The 13,318-nt window shown below is 31.2% G+C and overlaps 3 non-coding genes across 3 annotated transcripts; 2 read left to right on the top strand and 1 right to left on the bottom strand.

Annotated features, from left to right (window-relative positions):
• The first annotated feature begins 1,007 nt into the window (after positions 1-1,007).
• Trnar-acg lies at positions 1,008-1,080 on the top strand. The gene has a single exon. It is a non-coding gene; the product is annotated as a tRNA-Arg (tRNA).
• Positions 1,081-5,309: 4,229 nt separating this feature from the next.
• Trnar-acg lies at positions 5,310-5,382 on the top strand. Its single transcript has one exon. It is a non-coding gene; the product is annotated as a tRNA-Arg (tRNA).
• A 1,247-nt stretch (positions 5,383-6,629) lies between these two features.
• Trnar-acg lies at positions 6,630-6,702 on the bottom strand. Its single transcript has one exon. It is a non-coding gene; the product is annotated as a tRNA-Arg (tRNA).
• Positions 6,703-13,318: the final 6,616 nt, after the last annotated feature.

Below are 13,318 nucleotides of genomic sequence, written 5' to 3' on the forward strand. Positions count from 1 at the left end.
AGTTTAAACATTTATTTTTACAGTTGTTTATTTAACTGTAAATTCACTCGAGCTGTCGATTTATACACTTTCGTGTTGGCCATTTTTTAAATTTATGAGTCGATGAAAATATGGGCAACGAGATTTATCCATAGAATACATGTACCGCACGATTATATGTTATAATAGTTACCGCTCTAGCGCAGATATTAACCATTCGTTTTTTGTCCTGCCAAATGTTGTTTTGTAAAAAAGAAACAGTATACAACGGACGCGACGACGGTAATATGCAAATAAAACTATCAATAAATAATATTATGTTCTTATTGTGTGTGTACATATCGTGTTGAATAATAATAACGAATAAAAAATAAGTGATGCCTACTTAAACACCATTAAAAATCAGTTTTGCCTTCGACCGTGCCAATAATATTTTACCTGTAAAGGCGTTGTGCAGGATGCAAGCGCCATTATTTATGAGAATATATTATAATTATCGTTATGGGCACTTAAATCTACTGTTTTTTATCCTACGATTTAAAATTTATTTTTTATATGGAAATCAGTAAAATACATTTTTATAGGTTCAATAACGTTTAAGCGATTACCGCATTTGCCTATATGGTTTTACCTGGTAGTCCGTAGTCGTATAGTAAATTATTTCACTGCTTCTTCGAAATAAGAACATTACATTTTTCATGCCTGCATCCACTATAATACGTATGTTGTAAACTAATAAATAATAATAAATAGGGATTAGAGACTACATTTCATATACAACAACCTGTTTTGATATTATAATACATATTTTACTATCGGCATTATTACCGTAAAACCAACACCTATTAGTACCTTTATTATAATATTATCTGTACATAAATTAATTTAAAAAAAATTTAACTAAGTTTAGATCCATCGAAACAAAAATGAAAATTGTACCATATGACTGTATACGTTTCACGAATATTGTTATCTATGCATTCGACAGGTCGTTCTAATATATTAAGATCGACATGACGTAGGCAGCTGGCCCTGTGGCGCAACGGATAACGCGTCTGACTACGGATCAGAAGATTCCAGGTTCGAATCCTGGCAGGGTCGACGATCACACGTTTTCTATGTTTTAATTTTGTGAAACGTTACCCGCCACCCTATTTTTTNAAGACATTTTTTCCGTAAGATATTTTGCCATAAGATATTTTGACTAAGATATTTTGACTAAAGATATTATTTCGAAGATATTTTGACCGGTCACCGTTGGATGATTTTCGGACCGATGGAAATACAATTTGAATTTTGAGAACGTGCACTGTCTGTATAAAAAATGTGCATAAAATAATAATAAAAACGTCACAACATGATTAGAACATTGTATTATTATCATGCTGTAGGACGGAATATTAGACTGACGACTGCCACCGAATGCATTTTCATCGACGGCGTAATATTGTATAATGGCACCGAAGACCGTCGTCGATGGCATGGCACGCGTCCTAACGAATGTGACGGTTATTATTGTTTTTTTATTTCGACTACCGTCGTGGACAGCACTTTTCACCAAACGACAAAACAGTAAAAACTGGTATTTTCGACATACCGCAGTGGCCGATTCCACCCACACTTGTGGGCGTATACGATATCGTTGTATATATTTTAATACAACAGTCGTATTGATATAAAAACAACGTTTGAACGAACGTTCGATTCTCTCGATGTCAGAAGATAATAATATGTCTACAATTATTACAGTAATAATAATCGTTTAAGATCCGTCTTGGACATTGTTTCAAATTCCATTTCATTTATCATAAAAAAATATTCGTAGATGTAATTGAGTGACTCGGCAGTTTTTATGAAATTTAAAAAAATATCTTCCCGCTTTGTATAATGCTAGGTATACAGTGTTATTGAAACTAAAAACCTTAATATTTTACAAGTCCTGCAAATATTTGGTATCCACCCGAATATAGTATTATATTCATGTACAATATTTCGTGTTGAGATATCGATAATAACAATGATAAAAAAAGGCAAATTACAAAAATGAATGGCAAATAATATGATATTATGTGATTTTGTTAAAAATGTGTGCTGTGTTTAAATTTTCAATACACTGTTTAATATGAATGTACTTTGTACATATTTTTTGAAATTGTAACTCTATTGAGTCTTTTTGTAATTATATAAATAGATATTATCAGTAATATTACATATTTTATGTTTCTATTGTACTCATTATTAACTATTGTACTGTTATAAATGTAATAATAATTGTTCTGCTGTTTTCCTTTTGATTTACTATTGTTACTCAATTATAATTACAATTATAATTCTATAATATCATCTATTATCATCACACCTGTTATACAAAATGTTTTGGCCTTTTAGGCCGTTTAATAACAATAAATTAATAGATAAACAATATTATGTAGGTACTAAAAATTAAAAAAAAAAATTCATAAAACTATAACAAACAGTTACCATGTACAGTGAACAAATGTCTACAATAATTGGTCGTATGGCGTAATAATGATTTTTAATACTGTTTTGGTTTTAGTTTTAGATTTTATTTTTGGGATCGATGATGCACAAATAAAATCGACTGCACATTTCAATAACTTGACTGCGACTGTGAAATTATAGACATAAACATAATATAATGTTAATATGAACATAAAATGATATTTGCTATCAAAACTTTCATAATTCAGCGATTTCTGCTTACACATTTATTGGATGGCTGTTGGTAAATATTATTTACTATGTTCAAATGTTCAACATTAGTTATTCGCTTGTGCCGTTTTTCGTTTTCGTCAAATCTCTATTATGGATAAACATCGTTGTTGTAACGTGTTTTTTACTAGCATAAAATTCAAGGTTTAAGTGTTTCACCCGCACGATTAAATCAACAGATGTAGTCTGTACACAATCTAATAAAATTCATTTTACTCTATCGATGTAACTTTATTGGCCGATTGTGTTGTAAATAAGTACTATTGTTTTCTTTTTTCAGGTTAATTTTTTATTATTCCGTTTAATTATGTTGTTCCGGTGATGCCACAAGTGACCCTATACGCTGTTTTGTAACAAAAGAAAAACAAAGAATTTTATGTAGCAAAATATAACTGCATAAAAATTATGAATAAAACTCGAACCTAAACTATACAATATGCGGATTTGCGCCATACCTAATATTATTATTACCTTCTATTAATATAACCTTGCATCACAAATATAATGACTATAATAATTGATAGGTCTTTGAAATATTTTCATTAGGGACCTATCAAAATCAATATGCTGAGCGTATTAAAAATTTTTATGGCTTGTAGCTTTTTCTAAAATATTATTTGTATTTTTAAATTGTTAATGGACCGAGAACAGATAAATCATTGTTTACGTTAGAATATATACAACGAATAGTGTTGCATCGATTTTTTTTCTTTTCAAATAATGACAATTACAATATTAATTGGGTTAACCAACATGCAATGACAACAGCAACATTAATAATTTATTATTGGACGTAACAATCGGTCTAGAGCAGGGATGGCTAATCTTTTTAACGGGGAGACAAAAAGTAAGAATACAAAATATGTATAATATGTAGGGTAAAATGTTGAATACCTACATTTTTTTAATTTTTTTTTTTATTAACTTTACGACTCTTAGTTGTATTGTTCTGGAGCGTGCAGTTGTGGCCAACAATTTGACCGTTGGGCCATAGTTTGGCCACAAGTGGCCACCACTGGTGTAGGATCCTCAGTACAGTTGAATGGATATCATCGGGCTATACGAATATCGAATTTGGCAGTCAACGCCAGACTCTATCGGAAGCAGTGAACTCCTCTCCGAGTATGCTGTAGGCATGAACAACGATTCGATACGTTCGGGTAAGATATTTTTAGGAAAAAAATTGCGAGCGTTCAATATTTGTGAAGATCGTAATAGTGGTTTCGCGTAAAAATGATTAGGAGTAAAACTAGATTTGTCATCTTTGTGGTTTATAACAAACTCGTAAATAAAAAAAAAAAAAACAACTGACAATAAAAATCGTTTACCTTTGTTGTAAAAATATGGACGTGTACTTAAGAATTTTGTATAACCTCGGTTAAGAGTTATACCTATGCAATTAAACTGCAGTGTCTACGCAAAGAAGGTTCTTAAATTTTGACAGCTGTTCGTAGACATCTATTTATTGTATATTATCATCGGTATAAGCTACTTGTCTATGTAATAACATTAAAATGACGTGCAGTATGCCGGATACTTGTTTCGTCACCCCGCGGATGTTTCCGAGAATATAATATACGAACAACGCAAAGTTTAAACATTTATTTTTACAGTTGTTTATTTAACTGTAAATTCACTCGAGCTGTCGATTTATACACTTTCGTGTTGGCCATTTTTTAAATTTATGAGTCGATGAAAATATGGGCAACGAGATTTATCCATAGAATACATGTACCGCACGATTATATGTTATAATAGTTACCGCTCTAGCGCAGATATTAACCATTCGTTTTTTGTCCTGCCAAATGTTGTTTTGTAAAAAAGAAACAGTATACAACGGACGCGACGACGGTAATATGCAAATAAAACTATCAATAAATAATATTATGTTCTTATTGTGTGTGTACATATCGTGTTGAATAATAATAACGAATAAAAAATAAGTGATGCCTACTTAAACACCATTAAAAATCAGTTTTGCCTTCGACCGTGCCAATAATATTTTACCTGTAAAGGCGTTGTGCAGGATGCAAGCGCCATTATTTATGAGAATATATTATAATTATCGTTATGGGCACTTAAATCTACTGTTTTTTATCCTACGATTTAAAATTTATTTTTTATATGGAAATCAGTAAAATACATTTTTATAGGTTCAATAACGTTTAAGCGATTACCGCATTTGCCTATATGGTTTTACCTGGTAGTCCGTAGTCGTATAGTAAATTATTTCACTGCTTCTTCGAAATAAGAACATTACATTTTTCATGCCTGCATCCACTATAATACGTATGTTGTAAACTAATAAATAATAATAAATAGGGATTAGAGACTACATTTCATATACAACAACCTGTTTTGATATTATAATACATATTTTACTATCGGCATTATTACCGTAAAACCAACACCTATTAGTACCTTTATTATAATATTATCTGTACATAAATTAATTTAAAAAAAATTTAACTAAGTTTAGATCCATCGAAACAAAAATGAAAATTGTACCATATGACTGTATACGTTTCACGAATATTGTTATCTATGCATTCGACAGGTCGTTCTAATATATTAAGATCGACATGACGTAGGCAGCTGGCCCTGTGGCGCAACGGATAACGCGTCTGACTACGGATCAGAAGATTCCAGGTTCGAATCCTGGCAGGGTCGACGATCACACGTTTTCTATGTTTTAATTTTGTGAAACGTTACCCGCCACCCTATTTTTTTTTTTTTTTGGCACACGCTCTCAACCGTAGCGGGGGTACCAATTTTGTCTGTATCTCTTTAAAACTAGTTTTGTGATTCAAATTTGACGGGTATATAACACACAAGGACTAAGACCATAATATATTGTTCTACCTAACCACGACGACTGAACATCTCCGATATCATGTTTAAACAAAAAAACCACGAATTTCCAATAATGATTTAATTTTATGATATGCCGATAAAACGATAAAGACAATACGCCTTTATTCGTTGTTTGATGTGATCCAGCAATAGTGTTTCATCAACATAGCTTGTACACAGAATGTATTAAATGTAATGGTCTAATGGTGTCGCTGTCAAAATAATATAGTAAAGAGTAAACCATTATCAAATTCAATTGCAGATCGTGGTAATAATATGAAAATTATTAAACGTCCTACTGTCTTAGGAAAAGTTGCTATTTTTGATTTGACACTATTTTCACAACAACCTCCAATCTCGACCGAAATAACTGCGCAATACAATATTATATCCTTTTTCCGCGGCAAAGGATTTGAATATATTTTGTTTTCCTCGCGCAATATAAGGCCTGGCGTATATTCACTCGGCTTGTGTAGTCATACTAACTCCTTAATCGCCATAATGTGCGTGTTATGCATGTAAACAAATAATAATGGGTAACATAAATGTGATTTTAAGTTGAATGTTACAAGTGCTTATAACCTGGCTGGGTTTTTGACGAAAAATATTAATACTACGTTGTTGTTAAATAATTAAAGTCGGGTAGGTCGCCATAGACTATAATATGTCACATCGTCAATTTTAATATTCTAGTGTTGCAGGATATTGTAATGGGTAGGTAGTTTTTTTTTCGTAGGTTTGAATCACTTACGTGGTAGGGAAAACATCTTTGGAATTTCCTCCTCGACTTTTTTTTGTAGTTGGTATTGTGTACTCAGTAGTCAGTGAAATGTTCTATAACCATATATTACGTTACTCATTTATAGGTTATATTCTTACACTACATAGCAAATTGACCGAGTAGCACTGTACGACCATATATAAATAGTAAAAATAAAATAATGATCGTAACACCAGAAAGATGTATAAACAGTTTAAACCAAACTTATTTACTCAATACATATTCAATATTATATACATCACCCATAAACATTGTTTGAAATAAAAATGCAAAAAGTATACGCCGACCTTGCCAGGATTCGAACCTGGAATCTTCTGATCCGTAGTCAGACGCGTTATCCGTTGCGCCACAAGGCCGTATGATGTAATGGCAAGGAATTAGATTATATTACATTTTATATTATTATTAAAAAAAGAATATTATCATGTTTCTAGTTTTATTCAACCCTAGAAGAACCATGAATCATGATCATTATTATGATGTAAGATATTTCGTATTCATTTTGATAATATTATGTTTGCTCGTCATTAAAATTATTAAACAATAATATTATTAAATAAATATTTCTTCGTTTTTTTTTTTTTTGTTTTGTTAATAATCTACACAACATTATTTTTTGGTCAAAAATTATTTTTAGAACTATACTGTTATTTATAAAATACACTTATTGAAACAATATTTAAAAAAAATTATTTAATAATTACTTATTACCTACCTACTTTACTGCATGAGTTCCAGTGATAATAAAAAGATAGACATGTTTTCATTCGAATTTTTGATTAAATGTCAAGACATTAAATAAATAAATAAAATAAGAGAGAAAAAAAAACAATAAATAAATAAATAAAATGTATACATAGGTACTATTTCGATTTTTCGATACTTGAGGGTAAAGCCGTAAAGGTATATTAGTATTATTATTATTATTATTAGTAGTAGTAGTAGTAGTATTACACTATTATTGCCTATAATACTTTTAAGTTTTCTACATATTATCTATTTATTATTACACTTAATGATATGATTTTGTTTTGTTTATAATTAAAACAGAGTATGATCAAGTGCACCTACTTGTGGTTATCAAGCGGCCATGCCCCCTGCCCCGTTGATTGTATTCAATTTTTTTCGAAATTTTAACAGCATCACAGATAATATATTATATTAAGTCGTGTCCAGATCGTGTATACATGGACTAGGGAGTAGTACGAGTAATTTGTAGCGAATGACTGTAGAAATCGTTTTTATTCATTGCCCCCTCCCCATTTTATAAATGTCCCGAATGCGCCACCGAAGTATGCGATGGGTAATGACGTACCGCACAATAAGTAATGTTCAATAGCCAATAATCTGTGATACATTTATAATCGTAATTTATCGTTGGAAATATTTTTAAAATTGGGGTTTTCATTATTTTCTGTTTTTAAGAACGATTAGAGTATTATAAAAATATAACGTCACATTTTTAGGACTGTTAATGGTTTTTCTACAACCGGCTGTTTCCTAAGCAAATCGAGAGTTCGACGGAATGCAGTCATTGAATCTCGGATATTTAATGCGTAATACTGCAGTTTGTCTGCATTTAAAGACATCCGTCGTGGGGAAGTATACAATACTATACTACCTAACACCTATTATTTTATATTACACGAGTATGGTATCCAATATTTTATAATATATTATACAGCCTCAAAATCATGACTCGGAAACGTCTGCACATTTCGAAACACACGAGTAGGTACTGCGCACGGCGAGCTGCGGCGGCGGTTAGGATACACCAACGGTTTGGGACATATTTTTTTCGTATACAGGTCGAATTTCGGAAAACTCAAAAGGCCAACGACGACGTCTCGGGTCACACGCGATATCGTTATATTATATATATTTTGTAATAGCATATATATATATATATATATATATACGGATACTGCGGAGACGACGACGACGGTGAGCCGCTGCAGCGTGTGCGCTACATGTGCAGGTCATCAAATGTCCGCGGGACTCGTATAGAGTCACCGAGCACAATAATATATATATATTATAATATACACGTGTGTGTGTGTGTGTGTGTGTGTGTGTGTGTGTGTGTGTGTGTGTAGCGAGAGCTGTATAGACGAGCACGTCATTAGAACAACGTTCTGGTCCCACCAGAAACCCATAAAACCATATTATATACATGTATTACGAGTTTAATATTATAATATGTGCTATATAGCACGACAACGATTCCTACCGTCGTCGGGTATTATTATTATTATTATTATTATTATTATCATTATTATTATTATTATTGTTCCAGTCGCGACCATTTGGAGTGCACGTGGATGGACGGCCGGCGAAGAATATTACACACACGTCAACTACTCTCGACGGCTCGTCTCTATCTGCGGTGTACGGAACTATCGTACACATGCAATCGTAATTGAAGACATATTTTTTTTTCTCGTTTTTACATACCCTCTTCCGATATGAGCACCTTTGCGTATCGTTCAGACGGGAATCAACGGCGGGCTTGTGTGCGCAACACACGCACACATATACGTGTGGGCACCTATCCTACATAATGTTATAATGCGTGCACCTTTACACACATCGTGCGCGCCCCAAATCCGTCTCCCCTTACCGCGGTACCGGGTGCGTTCACCGGTCCCTCCTCGGGTGGTATAATATTATCAGCTCGTCGGGATTGCGTGTCATCCGGCCCCGTGTACAATATTATATGTAAGCCGCAGAAGCTCATCGCGGGGGCACGTGCTAATTTGGCTGGAGGTCTCAACAGGGCTTCCGGACATCTTGATGATGATCCGTCGGAATTGTATACGATAATAATATATTATAGGTATATTATATTATCGCGACGATGTCAAACAGTTGTCGTCGTCGTCGCTCTCAAACCGTTTCTCTGACATTTTATCTCAAACACGTGTCAGAAACGCAACGCGTAGCCGGTACCTACGCGTATCTGACACGAGTTACTGCGATGCGCATCGGTACTTTGCAGAAAAATATAAGTAATTAACGCGGCAGAAAATATAACTGGAAAAAAAAACCACGCTAAATGGTGTAGGTATGTGGTATACGGTCGTTATTATATTATATTTTCAACCCCAGAAACAGCGTGTGTACGGCATAAAATATCACGACGTCGTGTTCCTAGAATACATCTCCACGAAACTGTTTTTTACCTTTAGGAAAATATAACGAATAACCGATGTACGCATATTACATAATACATTATAACTAAACTTCGTCCGTGCTGGTCAGCTAAAATTTTAAATGCGTGTAAACAAACTCGTACGAGTTAGCTGCAGTTGGATTATTATATGGTATAGGTGGGTATAAAGGTAATGGGTACATTAAATTTAAATTACCATAACGTATACAACAAATACGTGTAAGATATGGCTTAATTTAATTTACATTTCGTGTTTTTATTATGCCGATATTTTAAAATTAATTTGAATTAATAATAATAGTCGTAAGTAGGTAATAAATTTAAATATAAATCACCTTATTAGTGAAATCATAACATAAAAATAAATAATTTATTGTTGCATACAAACGGAATTAGTGGTTGCGTTGATAATTTAAAATATCATAAAAAATGCTGTCCGCTCTAAGTTCCAATGTCCAATAATAAAAAAGAGAGAAAAAAGCTATTAAAGTAAAATAAATCATTAGGTGGTTACTCAATATAGATAATTTTTTAAAATTGTCTACGTTATAACGACACTTTTGAGTGCATAAAACTAGAACATATGTTTTATTTATAATAAACAAATGGACATAAAACCAGTTATTTACGAGTTTGTGTTTATTATTCCAAGTCGCGGTTGATAGCAACTGCGCTCTAGGCGACTTTGAGTAATTGTACGATTTACACCACTAGCTATGGCACCATATTATATACATAGTTCATCGTAGGCCTATATATGTCATTTTTTCGATGGTTTTTGTAATTTTAACACTAAATTTCACATTTTCAAATATATTTCCTTATGCTGTTAAACGTCTGAAACTAATTGAAACACGATATCAAAAAAATGACTCAGACTAAAGTTTTATCGAAACCTACCTCTATTTGTTTCGTGGTACAAATGCAGACATTTACTATTTATTATATTATATATTATTCTATATTTATTTAGAATGTCGTTTTGGATCTCGAATGAAATAGTGTATTGATTTTACAAGGGGAGTGGGAACGTGACGAGTGCAGCCTTGTTATGAAGTTTCCAACTCGTCCCTGCAGCATCCGCAGTGCTTAAAAATGAATAAAAATTGAAGCAAAAACATAAAAAACAATTCAAGTATAGGTATCCGAATATTTACAAGCAGATTGAGACTTGACGAGTGCCTATGAATTTTCCAACTCGCTCCTATATATATATATATATGTATTATATATATATATGTGGCTATATCTTACACGAGGTTATATAATTAGTTAAATTTTTTATTAGTTAATATTATTACGTTTGTATGTATAATATTGGAAGAATATATACCTGGAAACAAATTATAAAACGTCTACTTGGATAATTTCAAATTTGAACGAGTTGAATAAAAAATGAAAACTGACGTTTTATAACAAACTAATTATAATTCAATCTAGATTATAATATCATAGGTATGTACTATATATTAAAATGAACAAATATAATATATGTATGTACAAATTAATGGGGCCTATATATTATACACTTTGGTAATAATTAATGCACATAAACTACCGGCAATACTACATGAATAATGATTTGTCCTATAAATATTTGACACATTTTTAATTTATTTGGTAGATTAAAAGCATACGTATATATACTCCGATATTAATGCCTTGTACTTTCACGGTTAATTAAAATATATTTATATCTTTGAGTTGAAATATATTTAATTATTATGCATATATTTTTTTTTATGTTTCGCGTGAACTTAAAAATAATATCTGATCCACTGGTGTTAGATAGTACAGAAGTCAAGTTCTATTTATACGGCCAGTTGACCGAGTGCGCCGTTAATACTCCCAAATAGCGTCTCCTGATTCCAACTTTATAATATTATGAGAAATGAGAATTTCATATTTTATGCCATTCAATTTCGAACTTTATGATTTTTCAAGTATTTTTAAACTATTTTATTTTATGTGTACTTAATAATCTGCGGTAATCCAAGTAGGTATAGGGTTTTAAAAACTCTAATGCAAACTTCTCAGTTTTTAATTTAATGTAATAAATTTAATATAATACTATTTGTTCTTTGTTGTATAATATCATGGGTTCTTATAACGGCTGTTATGACAACATAAAATATTAAAAACGAAAATGTTTGACTTCAAAAAAAACAACAACATAATTTTAGCTGATAATAGAATAAACACACAAATCTTATAACATTATGTTACCTACTTTATTATAACGGGTGCAATTTAATATGAGTTTTCTATGTTCATGTATTGCAAGCGTATTAACTATTTACTACTATAGTATATAGTACATATATGAACCATAATTAAATTGATTGATGACCGTGTAAAATATTTACTAAATCGTATTATTATATTCACTGATAATTAAAAGTTCATTCATTTCAGGCAATTATAACCGTTTACACAATGTCGGGGAAACGAATCAGTTGAATTTTATATTAGGTACATTATATATTTAGTATCTGTTTGTATAATATATTAAAACGATATAATCATTATCTATATATAAACAATTTATACCACACCTATATTATAATAAGCAGACTGCTATTTATTGACTTATGACTTTTCGATCGGAGTAAATCATCTATTGGTCAAAGAAAATAATAACTACAACTGCTGCTGCAAAGTGTATAATATAACCATAAAAAGTTCGTAACGCGCGTATTGCGTATAAATTGAGATAACAGTATATATAATATTATGGTGGGGGCCATTTATGATGTTGTGAGCATTTGTAATCGTTGTGTGTTTCGCAAAGTTGTATTATTTTTTAATATAAAAAATTTAATTAAATCGTTTATTTACCCAAATTATTAATTATAAACAGTACGACCACGGGCCTGAAATTATAATAAATATATATACTGCTCTTGAAACATTACGGTGATATTCGATGTGCTCATATTGTATAATACATAGATGTAATATGAAAACTATTGCAAAGTTTAAGAAAAAACGTAATCTTGTCACAGGTGTGTTGTAGCCTTCATATGTAGACAATATGTTCCAGACATATTATAATAGGATATTAAGTAGTTCGACGAGTCGGAAGTGCACATAGTATGGGTAGGTATATATAATACCAAGATAAAATTTAGTGTGCTCGAGTGAAAAAAAATTCTTTGATTGGATTCGAAAAAATTGCAAGCTTGCACAGTGGTGGCAGCTTATTTAAAAAAAAAACGTTTTGAGTACCAGCTTCTTCTTGGAAAACGTGTCCTATGAATAAATAAATGTAAGTAGGGTATACAATATACATATACTATTATTTTTTTGAATATTTCAATCTGAACGTGAAATTTTATATTTTTTTTTAGTATACGCACTGATTGTTATTTCGAAATAGTTAATTATTTTTATAACATTTTAACACATCTTCAATCGTATTAATTTTATTTTACATGTCACCTATGTATGAATTACATTAGCTCTAAGCATTACGTATCTATTATGGTACAGATGCAATACAATTTACTGCTGTCCGATACAATATTACATTATTATAATAATATTACATATTTTAAGTTCATACAAAATTAACTGCAGTAATGCTCCGATACAAACCACGCGTATAATATAACTATTAGTACCTATACACATTATATAGCAGGGCAGGAAAGTATTTGAGACAAAAGGTTTACAACAAGTAATGCAATTCGAATAAAATAGTTCAATTTAATATTTTGATCACCAAATATTAAAAATTATTGATTTACATTTTTGAGAAGTTTAATTTTTTTTTAATGAATGATTTTTTTTAAAAAAGC

The sequence above is a fragment of the Myzus persicae genome, unplaced genomic scaffold (assembly GCF_001856785.1).
Source record: "Myzus persicae strain clone G006 unplaced genomic scaffold, MPER_G0061.0, whole genome shotgun sequence".
Classification (NCBI taxonomy): domain Eukaryota; kingdom Metazoa; phylum Arthropoda; class Insecta; order Hemiptera; family Aphididae; genus Myzus; species Myzus persicae.